Raw genomic sequence first — 20,666 nt, forward strand, 5'->3', positions numbered from 1 at the left:
TATACAACTGGATAGACAGATAAACTGAAGCTTTGTGCATGTATGTTGTCATACACATGTTCGTTTAATATGCTATTGCCAATGCAAATTATGGTAGTAATTAAAAAACCAGTAAAAACTGAGCCTTGTGTTGCTTTTAATTTAGGCACACTATTTGCCAACTTGCAAGTAGATGCCTGTTAAGCGTAATCAGCATATAAGGAGAAGAATCATGTGATTGGCAGCATATCTGTTGATAAATACAAAGTTAATGAGAGGCAAAGGTGAACCCTGCAAGCCAACCTATGTTTATTTCCATGTTGACTGTGTGGTGCATTCTTTTCTTTTTTGAAGCAATAGAGCAGCAGCTGTGCCATTTCAGAGTTTGGTAGATGGGAGAAGATAGAGAACAGATTTCAGTAGAGGCGTGTGTGTGGCAATATTTAAAGGCCCACTGTACAATATGTTAAAGATTAAATGCCAAATAAACAAAGCACATTTATTGTTGTTTCATTTCTTTTTCAATACCTCATAATTGCTATAGCAATATTAGTAATAGTAGCATTACTACTATGGCTAGACTACTCTTTGCAAAGAATTTGAGAACTCACATTTTACCTTTGCTGAAAGATTGGGTTGCTAAAATGTGGCCACATGAACATACTGCATAAGGACAACACAGAAAAGGTGGGAATGGAATAACTTTGAAGTCACTTCACTTAATTGCTGTAAAAATATAAGTTTATAGTTTTCATTGGAAAAATATTGCATTGTGATTTTATTTTTGTTTTGTACATTGCCTTAATGTTCTTTTTGAATATAAAGTGATTACTATTTTTCTGAATAAATAATAAATAAAAAGATTGTTTGGAACACAGTGGTCTGATTCCGTATAAGGCAGATTCCTGTGTTCCTATGTATCTGCCTTACACTGAGCCAGACCATTGGTCTATCTAGCTCAGTACTGTCACACTGACTGGCAGCAGCTCTCCCAGCCCTATCTGCAGATGCTGGGGATTGAACCTGGGACCTTCTGTATGCAAGGCAGATGCTCTACCCCTGAGCTACAGCCCTTCCTTTCCATGGACCCTTCAGTGTGGTATTATTCATGGCTTGATTTTATCCCCCCATGCTATTTAACAGCTACTCTAGGGTCATCCAGACACACAGCACTGTGTCTCATTTTTATCACAAGCAGGTCTACTGTTGAATATGCTGAACCACAGAATGGACAGGATAAGGGCCAATAAGCTCAATTAGAAATGTAAGAAAATTCTGACAGAAACCGAAACATAAATTGCGATGCTTGCTTATTCCTGGAAAGGAAATCAATCTAGCAAGTACAATCAGTATTTGCTGTTGTTTTCAATTCACAAACAATACATAATGAAATTTTCATCCTGTCTCCCCTTTGCATTACATTTCCTTTGCATTGAAATGAATGGTGTGGAATAATGTAATGATAACATAATCGATTACATAAAATTCTCTCACAGCGGATAGCAAGACCAATAATGTAGTTTTTGGAAGCTGAGCTGCAGTGGAACAGAAACAGCGCTGCATATGATAAGTGTGGGTCGGAACAGAAATGGATGCCTTCTTACATCCGTAAACTCCATTCAGACAGGATAGAGACATTGTTAGTAAGTTGGTCTGCTGTCCGGATAAGTGGTGTTAAGACAGTTCTAAATGGGGTCACACTTCCACTCAAGGAGCAGGTTTGCAGCCTAGGTGTGCTTCTAGATCCAGTTTTAACATTGGAGGCACAAGTGGCCTCTATTGCACAGAGTGCCAGCTTTAGCTGATGGCCTAGCTACACCCTTATCTGAGTGTGGAAGCTGACTTCAGTTGTCTGTGCTCTGGTAACCTCAACATTAGATTACTGCAATGTGCTATATGCAGTAGTGTAGTGGCAAATTCAGAAGTGCAGGGTCCCTTCATGATAGTCACAGCCATGCCCCCTCCCCTTCCTCTCCTATTTTGCTGCTGGGTTGAGAATGAGATCCTTGTTAATGCCTTCACCCACCACAACAGATGTACCTAGGAGCCAATGAGCATGAAAGAGAAGTGTGTTAGCTACTGAGAAGAGTCTTCTCAGTGGCTGATTCACCTCCTTTCACTCTGATTGGTGCCAATCAGCAGAAAAGGACAAAGAAGCATGTTAGAATACTCTTCTCAGTGGCTAACACTTTCATGCTGTTTGGCTCATAGGATGCTGGAGTCATAGAGTCCCTGCTGGGACCCTGCTCCAAAAAATGTAAGGGGTCTACGACCCCTGAAACCCTGGATGACTATACACCGGCTATATGTGGGACTTCCTTTGAAGATTATCTGGGAATTCAGTGGCCAGAGTCATAATAAGCACCAGGCATATTATTTTTTTAAGGGATCCATATACTGCTTTATCATTAGCATTTGCAAGTGGTATACATAAAAATAAACTATAAAAATAAATAAAATGCAGAGAATAAAACAATGAAAATAATAATAAAACTGAACGTTAACCTGAAGACTATCTTAAAATGCCTGCTGGAATAATATACTGTATTACACTGATTCTGGCCTGGCTGCACTGGCTTCCAGTTTATTTCCAGGCTCCGTTCAAAATGCAGTTCTTGACCTATAAAATGCTTGGGACGCTGTATCCTTTGGAGCATCTCTTCCCATAAGAATCTGCCCAGGCCCTTAGATCATCATTAGAGATTCTCCTCCGAGTGCCTCCTCCTATGGAAGTGCAGAGGATGAGACAGGGCCTTTTCAGTAGTGGCTCCCAACTATGGAATGCTCTCCCCTGAGGCACCCACTTGTGCCAGCATTACAGTCTTCTGCATGTCAGGCCAAGACTTTCCCCTACTCCCAGGCGGTTGATTTTTTTTCTCCTGCTGCTTGATGGTTTTTGCTAAATCACTGTTTTTAATTGTGATCATGTTGATGTAGTTGGGAAAAGTGTGTGTGCGTGCGCAAGTGAGTTTACATTGCTGCAAATTAGTGTATGATCACTTTATATATTTTTACCTCTTTGTATTTGTTGAAAGTTCCCTTGCCTTTGTAAATAAGACAATGAAAAAATAAATACAATAATCATAATAAAGTAGTAGTTTAAATGGAGCCATATTCAGTCATGACTACCAAGCTGGAGTCTGAAGGTTACGCATTCCACACAGATTTAAAAGCCAGTTCCTACTGAAGGGGTAAACACAAGGTTTTGTTTCACTTGTAGTTTCACCACCTGACTAATAATAGTTGTGTGGATATTTATGATGTATCAAATAGGGGTACAGCAGAATAAACATACTTGCTTTAATAGGCACAAAAGCCATTATACTCCTAAATATGTGATCAACAAAACCCCCACAAAAACTATGTTGTGCTTTATTTTGGCTAGTGAGTTTAAGGACTCTCTGATGCAAGTTGCTACTTCCCTCTGCCTCGCTGCAGACATTGCTGAAATGGAAGACCATTCTACCTCTGACTAGTGATTGGTGCACTCTCTTTGGCTTCCCTCACTTTTAGCTCACTTTTTCTGATTGTTCCATGCAAGCTTTTTTTAAAATAAGCACATTCATGTCTTTTCAAGAGCAAGGAAATATTGCAAAAAAGAGAGAATACATTGAATGACCTCTTCTACCTACTTCTCTTCCTTTCTCCTAAACTTACCTGGCAGTGGGGTCATGGACAGCAGCACTCAAGGTCTCTGCCTGCAACTCCTCTCTCCTTTTGAATTCCTAGAATGTTGCAACAATTTCCCAAGGTCCCTGTGCCTGGGATGCTGCTTTTGCAATGTTCTAAAGGAGGGGAGAGAAGGACTTTGCTCTTACCATTGCTGTTACCCCTGCCCTACTCCTAGATAAATGTATGAAAAGGGAGGGAAGTCTGGCTGGTTGTTGTGGTGGGGAAAATTTCAACACATACACATGAGGGGGGAGAGAGAGAGAGAGAGAGTCCTTCCAACCCATCCTCAGTAGCAAGTACACTTTTTAGACAGAAGCCTTTTCCAACTGGAATGATGTTTACTGGAATGGTCCTGAGCTCTGGTGTGATCAGATATCTAGAGGTTTGGCTAAATGGATGTGTACACAAATTAGGATATACTGTATGTGTAAGTAGCAGCATGCAGATAATAAGGGATCTGTTGTATATATTGTGAGTCTTATGGATCAGCTACTGGGAATTTGTAAGGTATACATGATGAACTATACTCCACACTGATAGCAAGTGTGACCTTATTTGAACAAGGACAAGGGGTCAAGAGCTGATATAGAAGTAAGGCAAGAGAATAAAATCAGGAGGGATTTTGCATTTGCATTTATGGTAAGCTAAACTGTGAAAGGAGAGTCCGGAGTTGTACGACGCACACAATAGGAACATGGAATGTGAGAAGCATGAACCAGGGAAAGTTAGAAATTGTCAAGCAAGAAATGGAACACATCAACATTACAATACTTGGCGTGAGCGAACTAAAATGGACAGGAATGGGACATTTCCAATCAGGCAACTACAAAATATTTTATGCAGGAAATGAGAAATTAAGAAGAAATGAGGTTGCTTTAATAGTGAGAAGTGATGTAGCAAGAGCAATTAGGAGCTACAATGCAAGGTCTAAGTGAGTGATATCAATGAGATTAAATGGGAAACCTATCAACATAACCATCATCCAAGTCTATGCTCCGACGGCAAACGCAGAAGAAGAGGAATTGGAGAGCTGATATAGAAGCAAGGCAAGAGAATAAAATCAGGAGGGATTTTGCATTTGCATTTATGGTAAGCTAAACTGTGAAAGGAGAGTCCGGAGTTGTACGACGCACACAATAGGAACATGGAATGTGAGAAGCATGAACCAGGGAAAGTTAGAAATTGTCAAGCAAGAAATGGAACACATCAACATTACAATACTTGGCGTGAGCGAACTAAAATGGACAGGAATGGGACATTTCCAATCAGGCAACTACAAAATATTTTATGCAGGAAATGAGAAATTAAGAAGAAATGGGGTTGCTTTAATAGTGAGAAGTGATGTAGCAAGAGCAATTAGGAGCTACAATGCAAGGTCTAAGTGAGTGATATCAATGAGATTAAATGGGAAACCTATCAACATAACCATCATCCAAGTCTATGCTCCGTCGGCAAACGCAGAAGAAGAGGAATTGGAGAGATTTTACGCAGAAGTACAGGAAGAAATGACGCCTCGCTTGCCGCGCAGCTGACGAGCGAGGCATAGTTGCGGATGGGGGTGAAGCTGCTGCCTCCATCTTTCAATGGGGCAATGTTGCGCGTTGCGACTATTATGCATGTGTGATGTGCAGCATGGAGGGGTGGAGCTTATGGGCCTATTTAAGCCCAGCCGCCCCTCCTACTCTTTGCTTGTGTGACGCCCACCCTGCCCTCCCTCTTTTATGGTGTGCCTAGGGGTCGCTTCGGGGCCGAGTAGGAATTTTTATCCTGCCCACCCTCGTTGGCGGGCAGGTTTTTTGCCTGCTCCACACTAGGAGTGGGAGGGGATCGGGTTAGGGGGTGTTGTGATCAATAGGTGGTTTTGACTAATCTGGCTAATTTGACATATTGAAAGTTTAATGCCCTAGTGGGCGGATCATTATAGCACTGGTATGGGAAGGTGTGGGAAAGGAAATAGGTAAGGACATCTAGGTGGCCCCCTTAGGCACCTTTGGAGGTGATTGGCAGTTCCAGGGGCCTGTATGTCAGGGCTTTTCCAGCTCAAGGGCAGGATATGGGCTGCCTCTGGGGCCAACCTATCTCATCTACCCAAGGGTTATCCGGCCCCGGGTGGGAATGATGTAGGAAGGCCCTACTACTCACCTACAAATTTTGGCCAGGGTAAGGGGTAAGCACATGGGCTTGCCCTTGCCCCAGCAGGGGCTGGTCACCTGAGAGCTGTATGGCAAGATACTTGCTTATAGACAGTTCCCGCACCTAGGTTTCCTTCTGCAGGTCACTTTAAATTGGGTTTTGTTTACTGTAATTTAATAAAGTGGCCCTTGTTCAACCCAAACTGATGTCTCTGTGTTTTATTTCGCCCTTCAACTGCAAATTGATCACACACCAAAACAAGATGTGCTGATAAGGATTGGAATACAAAAGTAGGGAACAGAGAAGAATTAGGAATTGTGGGGAAATGGGGCCCAGGAAACAGAAACGAAGCAGGAGAAAGACTTATTGAATTCTGTGATGCCAATAATTTGTTTCTTGCGAACACATTTTTGAGCAACCGAAAAGACGACTATACACGTGGACATCACCAAATGGCCAATATAGGAATGAAATTGATTATATGATCATGGTCGTATCATGGTCGTATCAAAAATCAGAGTAAAGCTAAAGAAGACCAACAAAACAATCATAACACCAAAATACAATTTAAATAACATCCCAGAAGCATATAAAGATCAAATAAGGAACAGGTTTGAGGCTTTAAATGTAGTTGACAGAGAACCAGAAGAACTATGGAATGAAGTCAGAGACGTTATCAGAGAAGAATGCAAAAACACAATACCTCTAGTTAAAAAGAAAGACCCCAATGGATGACTGAAGAAACTCTTCAAATGGTTAAAGAGAGAAGGAAAGCAAAAGCAAATGGAGATAGAAACACAGTCAGAACCCTAAATGCAACAATATAGCGACTAGTATGTAGGGACAAAGACAACTATTACAATAGTTACTGTATAGAAATAGAAGAGGACAACAAAAAGGGTAGAACAAGAGCCCCGTTCCAAAAAATTAGAGAAATGAAAGGGAAATTTAAACCAAGAGTAGGGATGTTGAATAATTACACACTGACTGACCAAAATGAAATAAAAGGAAGATGGAAGCAATACACTGAAGAATTCTATAAAAGAGATGACAGGATGACAGATTCATTCACGGAGGAACCATATGACGAAGAACCAGCAATTTTAGAATGTGAGGTGAAAGCTGCTCTTAAAATACTTGGAAGAAACAAATCACCAGGAATAGATGGCATACCAATAGAGTTGCTACAAGCTACTGAGACTGAATCAGTCCAAATTTTGACTAAAATCTGTCAAGAAATATGGAAAACTAAACAATGGTCCACAGACTGGAAGCATTCCATATACATCCCAATTCCAAAGAAAGGGGATCCCAGGGAATGCAGTAATTATCGAACTATTGCCTTAATATCCCATGCAAGTAAAATAATGTTCAAGATTCTACAACAAAGGCTCTTGCCATATATGGAGCAAGAAATGCCAGATGTCCAAGCTGGATGTAGAAAGGGAAGAGGTACCAGAGATCATATCACAAACATACGTTGGATAATGGAACGGAGCAAGGAATTTCAGAAGAAAATCACCCTGTGCTTTATAGATTACAGCAAAGCCTTTGACTGTGTAGATTATGAAGAACTATGGAATGCTTTAAAAGAAATGGGGGTGCCACAGCATCTGATTCTCCTGATGCACAACCTATACTCTGCACAAGAGGCAACTGTAAGGACAGAATATGGAGAAACTGATTGGTTCCCCATCGGAAAGGGTGTGAGACAGGGGTGTATTTTATCACCCTATTTATTTAATCTATACGCAGAACATATCATACGGAAAGTGGGATTGGACCAAGAAGAAGGAAAATTGGAGGGAGAAATATCAATAATTTAAGATATGCAGACGATACCATACTACTAGCAGAAACCAGTAATGATTTGAAATGAATGCTGATTAAAGTTAAAGAGGAAAGCACCAAAGCAGGACTACAGCTGAACGTCAAAAAGACTAAAGTAATGACAACAGAAGATTTATGCAACTTTATAGTTGTCAATGAAGACATTGAACTTGTCAAGGATTATCAATACCTTGGCACAATCATTAACCAAAATGGAGACAATAGTCAAGAAATCAGAAGAAGGCTTGCACTGGGGAGGGCAGCTGTGAGAGAACTAGAAAAGGTCCTCAAATGTAAAGATGTATCACTGAACACTAAAGTCAGGATAATTCAGACCATGGTATTTCCGATCTCTATGTATGGATGTGATTGATTCCATAAAGGAAGCCACATACCTGAACTTACAAGATCTGAACAGGGTGGTTCATGACAGGTGCTCTTGGAGGTCAATGATTTATAGGGTCGCCATAAGTGATAGTCGACTTGGAGGCACATAACAACAACAACAAACTTAGATAAGCTATTAACTCTCATGATGAGATGAAGCTGTGTTTGCATGCCATGATTGTGGGAATAAAAGAGAGCCAGTACACCATGTTATTTATTTATTTATTATTTGATTTATATCCTGCCCTTCCTCCTAGCAGGAGCCCATGTTGGGAAAGGTAAAATTTTACTAAGTTTGTTTTCCTGTTTGCAACTTTCAACCTCCTTGCACAGCACCGCCTACTGGCCCTTTTGCTTATACAGATAGTCGCTGGCTTATGGTTTTCCATGGATAAACTGTGTGCTGCTACATGTAGCCTGAACACTTTCACTTCAGTCCTCCCCTGGTGCCAGCTGGGGAAACTAACCATGAACCCACAGTAAATCTTGGCTTGCCAAGACATCTGAAGCCAGAATCCTGGTTTGTTTCTCACTAAAAAGCCGTGATTGCTAGCTAATCTTAAACCATGGTTTGTTGTTTGCTTATGAATCGTGGCTTGTTTGGGAACAACAAACTAGGATCCTGGATTTGGACATCATGACAAGCCAAGCTTAATTGCTTGGCTTATGCTAGGGTGGGGTGGGGTGGGGTGTGGGAGCAAAGCAGGAATAGTTGACTGTGCGCACTAGGGATGGAGTCTGTTTGGTGCTCTGATTCAGATCTTATTCCACCCACTTTGCAGGTGGTTATGGTTTGAGTTAAGATTGCGAATATGCAGATTGAAACACCAAGGTTCAAATCTGGTGCCAAGTTTCAAATCTGATAAATTCTCGGCCATCTTTAGCATGCACCAGCATAATAAACCATGATAAATCAGCAACCCTGGCTTACTGTGATGTGTGTATGCAGTCAATGCATAGATTAGAAAAAGACTTAGGTATTCAAGGTACTATGGATTATTATTTTGTCTTTCTGCAGTAGTTTCCATTTCCATGTGAATGTGTGCTTAATGTCTGTTGGAAGTAAAGCACCTCTTGCACAATAACTGGAGAGTTACAGTTCTGATGGTGAAGCTTCTGGTACATCTTTTCTGTGATAAGTTTGTTTCTTACACCATCTCTATTGTTCTAAAGAAATTAGCAGTGTGATTCTAGGCTGTAGAAAAAAGTGGAATATGGTAGTCCTTGGAATATTCATGAGCATATCAGTAAGTAAGGTCAGTACGTCCATGCAATGTGCCCATGTATTCGTTGCAAAGCTTGGAAAAGTTACTTTTTTGAACTACAACTCCCATCAGCCCCAGCAAGCATGGCCACTGGATTGGGCTGATGGGAGTTGTAGTTCAAAAAAGTAACTTCCAAGCTCTGATTCGTTGAATAACTCCTTAGTTTGCATATCTAATGCAAAGTGTGTTAGAAAAAGGGTTAATTGCTTTAAATATAATTAAGTCTTTTTTCTTACATATTTATATACTTGACTTCTGTGTATGTCCTCAGTTTGGGTTCTCTTGTACAGTTTTCTTACTTTTCAAGTATATATTTATTGAAATTGCCAATGGAAGGAACTTAGTTTTCATTCAAGACCACTAGTAACAATTCCTCAGTAAATAAAACATGTAAGCAGAAAATAATAAAGTTTGTTGTCGTTATATGCTGATTTATGGTATTCAGAGGTGGTTTACCATTGCCTTCCTCTAAGCCTACGGCAGCTGGTATTCCCAGGCAGTCTCCCATCCAAGTACTAGCTAGGCCTGACCCTGCTTAACTTCCAAGATCAGACGAGATCGGACGTGTTTAGGGTAGTATGGCCGTAGGCAATAATTAAGTTATAGGTAACATAAAGATACATTGGAGACACAAATGAAAGTTTACTTGCCTCTGAGCAAGAAGATCACAAGCAGTCCCAGGGACTGGATGGCAATGATATCAGAATTGCAGTTGCTGAGTAAGCCAGTGTGCTACATTTTCTCTTTTAATAGTTCATACAACATAGGAGAAAAGAACATAACAAGATCTAGGGATCAGAACAAAGGTTTATCTTTTCATCTCGTCCAGCATCCTGTTTCCCAAAGTAGCTAATCAGATACTTCTGGAAGGCCAGAAGCAGAGCATGTAGGTAATAGCACTATACCCCATTAGCAACTGGTTTTCAGTAGTATGCTACCTCTGAATTGACAGAGAAATCTTGCCCTTTAAGTGTGTCCTGCTTTATTTTGACTTTGTTCAAAACTTTTTATCTCGGACTGCCAATAGTTGTTTCTCAGGGCTTCTTGGGTATAAATTTGGCTAAGAAATTAAATTTTCTGAGGATATTTTCCAGCATACTGTAAGGCTAGTGTTTCCCATGGCACTTTCACCAGTGTAGTACAAATTAGGCGCAAGCAAGCAAAAGGTTTTTTTTCAGGAAAAGGCAGACATTGATATACTTAGTTGAGTCTCTCATCTTGCTCTTCCTTACTATAAAAATGGTTATTTGGCATCCCTTGCTAAAAGATGGAAGAAGTTGAATAGCAGCCGATTCAAGCATTTCTCAAGCCTTTGGTGCACCCTTGTTTTAAGGAGCAACTATGTTTTTTATCATGGTTACACCCATCATTAAGTTTAGGAACCTTAGTGTTGTGCAGTATGTTCTGCCAGCACATATTTACCTGCTAAATTAAGTAATTATCTATTGCATATTAAATACTGCAGAAAATAGTAGAGGGAAACAAAAATCACATGGAACATGATTTCTATTTCAGGACCTGTTGCCAAGGTTGAATTCACTTAAAAGCTTCAAATTGTATAATATGGTACTTGATTGCAGTCTATGTGGTGATAGTCAGCCACCTGTTTCAAGCAGCAGCCAAACTAGGGAAGAGGTAGCCTGTGTATTTACCAGCCACCAGCACTGACTAGTAATTGTAGGCTAATGACAACATTAGTTCCCATCAGCACAGGTTGCTAGTGGCCTCTGCAGGTACAGCATCACGGCACCAGCAAGAGATGGGTAAGGCCCATCGGTCATCCCTCAGGAATGGTGAATGTTAAGTGTGACTCCTGGCTGATAACTACAACATGCAGTAATATGTGGGCCACTGCAGATGGTGCTTGCCAATATATGTTTATTAAACCACTTCCAAAAAGTGGTTATGTTTATTATGTTTATATATGTTTATTAACATTAGGGTTGCCAGCTCCATGGCCTGATACTGATCCTGTATCTTTAGGAGAAGAGAAGGTCAGCCAAGTGCAGGTGTTCTTGCAACTCTAATGGGAAAAACCACAAGGTGGAATTCTCCCTCCTGCCTCCACAACTTTTAAAGATACAGAAGACCTCTTGAAGGCCAGGCCAGGCAACCAAGAGGTCTTTTGTATCTTTAAAAGTTGGGCAGGGGGAAGGGAGAATTCTACACTGTGGTTTTTCTCATTACAGAGTTGCAAGAACACCTGCACTTGGCTGACTTTTTCTTCTCCTAAAGATACAGGATCAGTCTCAGGCCAAGAACCTGGCAACCCTAATTAACATATATTATGTTTATTATGTTTATATATGTTTATTAAACCACTTCCAAAAAGTCATGCAGTGCTGCTTGTAAAACATCAGATTTTATGAAATCTTGAGAGATTTGTAATTGATACTGTTGTTATGTGCCTTCAAGTCGATTACAACTTATGGTGACCGTATGAATCAGTGACCTCCAAGAGCATCTGTCATGGACCATCCTGTTCAGATCTTGTAAGTTCAGGTCTGTGGCTTCCTTTATGGAATCAACCCATCTCTTGTTTGGCCTTCCTCTTTTTCTACTCCCTTCTGTTTTCCCCAGCATTATCATCTTTTCTAGTGAATCATGTCTTCTCATTATGTGTCCAAAATATGATAACCTCCGTTTCATCATTTCAGCTTCTAGTGATAGTTCTGGTTTAATTTGTTCTAACTACCAATTATTTGTCTTTTTCACAGTCCATGGTATGCACAAAGCTCTCCTCCAATACCACATTTCAAATGAGTTGCTTTTTCTCTTACCTGCTTTTTTCACTGTCCAACTTTCACATCCATACATAAAGACCGGAAATACCATGGTCTGAATGATCTTGACTTTAGTGTTCAATGATACATCTTTGAATTCGAGGACCTTTTCTAGTTCTCTCACAGCTGCCCTCCCCAGTCCTAGCCTTCTTCTGATTTCTTAACTATTGTCTCCATTTTGGTTAACTACTGTGCCAAGGTATTGATAATCCTTGACAAGTTCAGTGTCCTTGTTGTCAACTTTAAAGTTACATAACTTCTGTTGTCATTACTTTAGTCTTTTTGAGGTTCAGCTGTAGTCCTGCTTTGGTGCTTTCCTCTTTAACTTTCATTAGCATTCATTTCAAATCATTACTGGTTAGTATGGTATTGTCTGCATATTTTTGCTGTAATCTATAAAGCACAGGGTGATTTTCTTCTGAAATTCCTTGGTCCATTCCATTATCCAACGTATGTTTGCAATATGATCTCTGGTGTCTCTTCCCTTTCTAAATCCAGCTTGGACATCTGGCATTTCTCACTCCATATATGGTAAGAGCCTTTGTTGTAACATCTTGAGCATTACTTTACTTGCATGGGATATTAAGGCAATAGTTTGATAATTACTGCATTCCCCGGGATCCCCTTTAGAATTGGGATGTATATTGAACATTTCCAGTCTGTGGGCCATTGTTTAGTTTTCCATATTTGTTGACAAATGTTTGTCAATATTTGGACAGATTTGAGAGCAGCTTTCACCTCACTTTCTAAAATTTCTGGTTCTTCATCATATAGTTCCTCCATGAATGAATATGTCATCCTGACATCTCTTTTATAGCGTTCTTCAGTGTATTGCTTCCATCTTCCTTTTATTTTATCTCGGTCAGTCAGTGTGTTCCCCTGTTGATTATTCAACATCCCTACTCTTGGTTTAAATTTCCCCTTAATTTGTGTAATCTTTTGGAATAGGGCTCTTGTTCTACCCTTTTTGTTGTCCTCTTCTATTTCTATACAATAACTATTGTAATAGTTCTCTTTGTCCCTACGTACTAGTTGCTGCATTTAGGGTTCTGACTGTGTTTTTATCTCCTTTTGCTTTTGCTTTCCTTCTCTCTCTAACCATTTTAAGAGTTTCTTCAGTCATCCATTGAGGTCTTTCTCTCTTTTAAACTAGAGGTATTGTCTTTTTGTATTCTTCCCTGATAATGTCTCTGACTTCAGTACATAGTTCTTCTGGTTCTCTGTCAACTAAGTTTAAAGCCACAAATTGTTCCTTATTTGATCTTTATATTCTTCTGGAATGTTATTTAAATTGTATTTTGGTTTTATGGTTGCTTTGTTCTTCTTTAGGTTTACTCTGATTTTCGATATGACCAGTTCATGATCTGTACTGCAGTCTGCTCCTGGTCTTGTTTTTACCTCTCCATCTTCTGCTACCAATCATATAATCAATTTGATTCCTATATTGCCCATTTGGTGATGTCCACGTGTATAGTCGTCTTTTCGGTTGCTCAAAAAATGTGTTTGCGAGAAAAAAATTATTGTCTTCACAGAATTCAGTAAGTCTTTCTCCTGCTTCATTTCTATCTCCTAAGACCCATTTCCCCACATTTCCTAGTTCTTCTCTGTTCCCTACTTTTGCATTCCAGTCCCCCATGATTATCAGCAGCACATCTTGTTTTGGTGTGTGATCAATTTCTTCCTGTACTTCTGCATAAAATCTCTCCAATTCCTCTTCTTCTGCATTTGCTGTTGGAGCGTAGACTTGGATGATGGTTATTTTAATAGGTTTCCCATTTAATCTCATTGATATCACTCGCTCAGACCTTGCGCTATAGCTCCTAATTGCTTTTTCTACAACACTTCTCACTATTAAAGCAAGTCTGTTTCTTCTTAATTTCTCATTTCCTGCATAAAATATTTTGTAGTTGCCTGACTGAAAATGTCCAATTCCCGTCCATTTTAATTCACTAATGCCAAGTATTGTAATGTTGATGCGTTTCATTTCTTGCTTGACAATTTCTAACTTTCCTTGGTTCATGCTTCTCACATTCCATGTTCCTATGGTGTGTGTCGTACAACTCTGGGCTCTCCTTTCGCATCTGTGCACATCAGCCTCTGGGCCTCCTTTCGGCTTTGACACAGCTGCATCATTAGTCACAGCGCTACTCGTACTTGTCCTTTGTTCTTCTCCAGTAGCTCGGTGAGTGCCTTCTGACCTGGGGGTCTCATCTTCCAGCACTATCTCGTGTTGCATTTTGGATACTCTGTTCATAGAGTTTTCTTGGTCAGAGATTTTCAGAGGTGGTTTACCATTGCCTTTCTCTGAGTTTGGATGCATCTTAGTCTGGTGTTTCAGCTTTGACCATTCCACCTTGGGTGCCCCTGCTAGGAGTCTAGCCTCTTGGTCTAGACTCCTGACAGCATTGCTCTCAGCTTCTTCAACACTCTCAAACCCCCTCACCACATTAAGCTGTGCATCCTGGAGGGGAGTAATTGATGCTATGGTCCCTCTTTCATGTCTACTTCATGATATGTGTATCTTTCACAAAGATTTCTGTTGTTGATAGTAGCGAATTTTCAGGGATGAATGATGTCCATGGTGACATTGAAGGTGTTAAAAACCATATTTCTTATATATATATATATATATATATATAGCTATTTTTAGTGTATGGAGTCTTACTCATTCTCCCAACTATCCTGATTGTATGAAGTAAGAGTTTGCTATTTCTAGCTGAGGCCACACAGAGAGTTCCTACTTTAAATAATGAGTCATACTACACTGGCTCTAAAGAATCTAAACTTGAGTCACTGTCATACACAAATAACAGATGTAGAAAAATGAGTTCTTGGGTTTGTTGATGTCCACCTCACCGATTATATTATAAAGAAAAGTTAGAGTATCTGTAAATCCCCACAATGCACCAGCTTCCTCTAACTCACCCATTTCTGTATCATGTACTTGGAATGGTGTGGCCAGAGTACTGTTTAAATATGGCTTCTCTGTCTGTTGGGTGTAAGGGAGGAGGGCTATAGCTCAGTGGTAGAGCATCTGACTTGCATGCAAAAGGTCTCAAGTTCAGTTCCTGACATCTCCAGGTATGGCTAGGAGAGACCCTTACCTGAAACCCTGGAGAGCCATTGCCAATCAGTGTAGATAATACTGAGCTGGATGGACCAATGGTCTGACTCAGTTTAAGGTAGCTTCCTAAGTTTCTAGGTAAGGATGAGGAAGTTCTTAATATTATAGTCTATATTAAAATAATACTACCCAATATTGAACATGTTGTACCTGATATTAAGATAAAAAGTAATTAATAAATCATATATCACTGTACAGTGTGCAGATGAGGAAGTTTTAAAGATAATTCCAATAGTGAAGCATAGGCAAGTCTGTAATTACTTCTTGAAGCAATCTTATTAGTAACTTCTGAAATTAGAAAATGCTGAACAGGGTTTCCTACCTATCTGTAGCAGCACGATGACAATAAAAAAGAACTCTGCTGTCGAACTTGACTCAGATGTAATAGAGAAATTGAACTGACTATCATCTGCATACTGATAAGACCACACTCCAGATCTCCTGAGAACAACTCCCAATGACTTCAGATAGATGAGAGGGCCTTCTCAGTGGTGGCCCCCAAATTATGGAATGATGCTTTTGATGAGGTGCGCCTGGCGCCAACACTGTTATCTTTTCAGCACCAGGTCAAGACTTTCCTCTTCTCCCAGGCATTCTAGCATGTGTTTTAAATTGTTTTTATATTGTTTTAAATTTTAAAATTGTGTTTTAAATTGTTTTTAAAATATGTGTTTTAAATTGTATATTTGTTTTAATGTTTTTGATTGCTGTAAACCGCCCAGAGAGCTTCGGCTATGGGGCGGTATACAAGTGCAATAAATAAATAAATAAATATTGGGGACCCCATAGCATAATTGCCAGGAGGAAGAAGTAACCTGATGCCACTCTCTGAAATAAGTAGGAGCAGAACTACTGCAAAACTGTGCTTCTAACTCACAGTAAATATAATGTACTGCCTTCAAGTCTATTCCAACTTATGGCGACCCTATGAATAGGGTTTTCATGAGGCTGAGAGGCAGTGACTGGTCCAAGGTCACCCAGTGAGCTTCATGGCTATGTGGGGATTCGAACCCTGGTCTCCCAGGTTGTAGTCCAACACCCTAACCACTACGCCACACTGTCTCTTTAACTCACAGAGCTGATGTGAATTCAAGGATATCATAGTGAATGGTATCAAAAGTTGCTCATCCCATTCACCAGGTTGCATGTGAGTAAACCTTGCACCTCTCAAAATAACTGCTGGATGGCAACTTGAGGTTACAACAGAAGCTGCAAAGCCGGCCTTCTCAGCCACGCAGTAGGCACCATTATGTGCCCTAATGTGTGATTGATTGGTCATCTTTGCAGTGAGTTCTATGCCATGTCCACTCTAGTTGTCATCCAGCCTGCTTCATTGCCTCAGAATACCAAGGGTCAGCAGCCACCCAGAACCCTGGAGAAGGCATTTAGGAATGATTGTGTCAGTGGCCCATTGGATCTCACCATTCTACAGCAAGACCGGGCTCTTGACAGAATCACCAGCTCTGTCTGTTGGGAAATTCCCTTGAGCATTCTGGAATCCATTGGATGATGATGATGATGAAATTTATTTATTACTCGCCCTTCACCACCAGGTCCCAGGATGGGTTACAAAAATTTAAAATTTATAAAAACAGAACAAATTACAGTCAAATAGGGTGCATCCTTAAAACACCAATCTCAGGTTTCAAAGGCCAGGGTAGAGCGGTGTATCTTCAGCATACGGCAGAAACTATATAATGAAGATGCTGCACACACCTCTGTGGGGAAGGAATTCTACAACCTAGGAGCCACCACAGAAAATGCCCTGTCCTGGGCCACCACCCCTCAAACTTCTGAGGGCAATGTAACTACCAAGAGTGTCCTCTCTGCCAGTCTTAACACCCAAGAGAGTATGTAGGGAAGCAGGCAGTCTTTCAGATATTTGGAGCATAAGTAATTTGGGGTTTAAACATGGGCTCAGAAACGAACTGACAACCAGTGCAGCAGTTACTCAAGTTCTAAAGGGAACTCCAGCTGGTAATCTGGCTGCTGCATTTTGGAGTTTCTGTGCCGTCTTCAACAGCAGCACCACACAGAGCACAAATCCAGTCTGCAAGTTACCACAGCATAGAGTACTATGGCCAAGTAATCTCTGTCTAAAAGGGGCTGTACCTGGCAAACCATCCAGACCTGAAACTAGGCGCTCCTAGCCGCTTGATCCTCAAGTAGCAATGTTGGATTCAGGTCCGGAACACCCCAAACTATAAACCTGTTCTTTCCAGGGGAGTGCAACTCCATCCAGAGCAGACCATCTTCCTATATTCTGGGCTCAAGAACATGAAACGCACATCTGTCTTTTCAGGATTCAGCTTCAATTTGTTGGCCTACATCCACTGCTTCCAAGCACCTGTCTACAGGGCTGGTTCTAAAGGGCAGCCAGATGGGGCACTGGCTGAGGGCCCTTGGAGCTACAGGGGGCCCTTAGGGGGCCCTCCTTTCCCCTTATGTGATCTACGGCAGCAGCTGCGGATCGCAGGGCAGGAGCTTCCACCTGCCTGCCACTCCCTTGCCCCACCTACCTGTCTCCTGCCTTTTAGCATTGCCCTTAATGAAGATGGCAGTCGAGGTTTCCCTAAGGTGCTGAAGCTCCTGCCGCCATCTTGGTTGATGGCAGAGATGAACGCATGTAGCGCACGTGTGCCATCAACCAAGATGGCGGTGAAGGCTTCATCCCCTTAGGGAAACCGTGGCCGCCATCTTGGTTAATGGCAATGCTAAAAGACAGGAGACAGGTAGGTGGGGGGGCATGGGGGCGCTTGCGTGTGCACATGCTGGGGCCTAGGGCAAGCTGATGCCCAAGGGCTCTGGCATGCCTGGGGCTGGCCCTGCCTGTCTAGCACCTCAGCAGCCTCTCCTGATTCAAATGGAACTGAGACAGAGCTGGGTATTATCTGCATATTGGTGACTTTTCACTCCAAAAGACCGTTCCCAGTGGCTTCATATAGATGTTAAATAGCATGGGGGTGGGATAGAACCTTGCAGGACACCATAAAAATACTTCCATGGTGTTGAACATTGGGCCTCCACAACTACTTTCTTGAAATGACAATAGTTATTTTACACTTCCAGGTCCAGGGAAATCCTCTTAAGGAGGGGACACACCACCTCCTCTTCCAATAAAGCATTAATACATCCCTGGACCCATCCAGGGTTCATCCCTTTAAGAAGCCAAGATGGGCAATGGTCAAGGTAGTTGGCCATATTTCTTCAAACAGCTTGTCTACATCCTTAGGCCACAAATCAAAATCAAAACTGATCTGGCACAGATGGAACAGACAGTGCACTGGATGCCTCTATTGGACTTGATCTAATTGTGGCATCCAACTCTGTCTAAATCCGAGCAATTTCCCCCTAAAATGCCTCACAATGTTGTTACAGCAAGCTGCCCAGGGTGTCAGAGCTAATCTGTCGTGGCCAGATGATGAAAGCCCATTCACCACTCAGAAAAGCTCTGCTGGATGGCTAGTTGCGGCTACAATGTTGGTGGAGAAGTAAGCTTTCTTACCTTTTCTGCTGCCAGCTGGTAAGTGCAATAATGGAACTTCACCCGTATTTGGTCAGGTTCAGACCGAGATTTACACCATCTGCACTCTAGCCGTTTACCCTCCTGTTTCATTGCACACAAGTCATTAGAGTACCAAGGTTATGTATATGCTCCACAGCAATGGCAAGGACACTTATTTATTTATTTATTGCATTTGTATACCGCCCCATAGCCGAAGCTCTCTGGGCGGTTTACAACAATTAAAAACATTAAAAACAAATATACAAATTTAAAAACACATTTAAAAAAAAGCAATTTAAAAACACGTGCTAAAATGCCTGGGAGAAGAAGAAAGTCTTGATCTGGCGCCGAAAAGATAACAGTGTTGGCGCCAGGTGCACCTCGTCCGGGAGATCATTCCATAATTCCACTTAGAAGTGATAATGGCTCTACACATCTCACCATTTCACAGTGTGACGAGAGCCTCAACAGGAGTGCCAGCCATGTCAGTCTGAAAATCTGCCAGAGCATTCAGGATTCCATCAGATTCCATTAGGCTCTGAAGGTGGACCATCTCAATAGGCCCTCCACCCCTGCAGCATGAAATAGCTGCTTTCAGCCCAAACCTCACCAGTCAATGATCCATCCATGACAACGGATTCACAGTGCTCCCCCCTCCCCCAATCAACGAGTATTACCAATCTGCTCTGTGGCAAAGTCCAGGTCAAGGGTGTGTATGACTTTTATGTGTTGAACCAGTGATTTCCTGAGACAGCCTCATGGTTGTCATAGAGGCCATGAAGTCCCAAGCTGGTCCTTTTGAGGCAGCCTCAGCATGGATATTGAAGTTTGCCAACACTACTGTGAAAGCATTCTCCACCACCACATCTGAGACTACTTGTGCAAGCTCGGTTAGGGAGGTTGTAGTGCAGAACCCTCTTCTGTCTCTGACCCAGCACCACAAACAATCCCTCGAACCCAGATACAGTACGGATCAGTTTCCTGGTGAGGGAGATGGAATTTTTATGGATGATAGTGACTTCCCTGGCCTGCCCCCCTGACTGAGACTGTTGCTGCATTAAGTATCCAGGCAGACACAGCTGGGTTAGCATTGATTGGGCTACCCAGCCCATCTCCCCCAGTTTCAGTTATACATACCAAGTCAGCTCTAGACTTTTTAATCTGGACAGGCCTGGCATGTAGCAGCAAAATGACCAGGCCAGATGATTGGCTAAGAAGGAGGGTTTTGATGTAGCTAGCCCTCCTCCTTCTTCCTGTATACCTTTTCCCCTTCTTACCATCACAGAGTTGGCAAACCCATTCTCCTCCTCCCGTGTCTCTGGCCCAGACATAATTCTTGTAACCCACCTCTAATCACAATGACAGAACACAGAAAGAAAAAAAATGATAGATCCAACATCCTGGTTAAACACTACCCACTTCTCACCTGGGGTGTTGTAAACTCTTCCTCCTGTCTCTCACCTAGGGGGATTTTCTTCCACTCCCCACTATAAACTCTCACCCTGAGTGGGTCAAATGGCTTTGTCCTGCACTTGCTGTTTCCACACTAGTCTCTCATTCCAGTGAAAACACATTCCTATAAATATGTCACAAATATCCAACAAACATCACAGAGAAAAACAGAAAAAAAGGATGGACGCTAACCCTCAGACCAACCCTGAAGGAATGACCCAATAGGGACAATGCCCTTTGGGGTAGACCTGCCAGTTGCAGCCTACCACTTGACAGCAGCAGGCCTTATCTAGCTCCCTGGAGAACTGATTGAAGCCAGATGTTACAGGCCTGCCTCTGGGGTTGCTGTTTTTGAATTGTGGGCTGAATTTTGCAGGAGATAGGTCATCTCCTCAGCTGGTGAAGACTACTAGCAGCCAAGGGTGGTGGGGAAGAGATAAAAATAACCCCCACTCTTCTCCACTCACTATCAGATAGCAACCTGGTCAGCACCCTGACAGCAACCTGGTCAGGATTCCATAACTCTTAAGGGCAGA

General features: G+C 41.7%; 1 protein-coding gene and 1 pseudogene across 1 annotated transcript in view; one reads left to right on the plus strand and one right to left on the minus strand.

Moving 5' to 3' along the window:
- The window catches only part of MED12L (mediator complex subunit 12L), a 366,394-nt gene that overhangs the window by 176,853 nt on the left and 168,875 nt on the right, over window positions 1-20,666 (plus strand). The gene's annotated exons all lie outside the window — the stretch shown is intronic.
- Window positions 9,738-9,856, minus strand: LOC133389754 (5S ribosomal RNA; annotated as a pseudogene).

This window comes from Rhineura floridana, chromosome 7 (assembly GCF_030035675.1).
Source record: "Rhineura floridana isolate rRhiFlo1 chromosome 7, rRhiFlo1.hap2, whole genome shotgun sequence".
Lineage (NCBI taxonomy): Eukaryota > Metazoa > Chordata > Lepidosauria > Squamata > Rhineuridae > Rhineura > Rhineura floridana.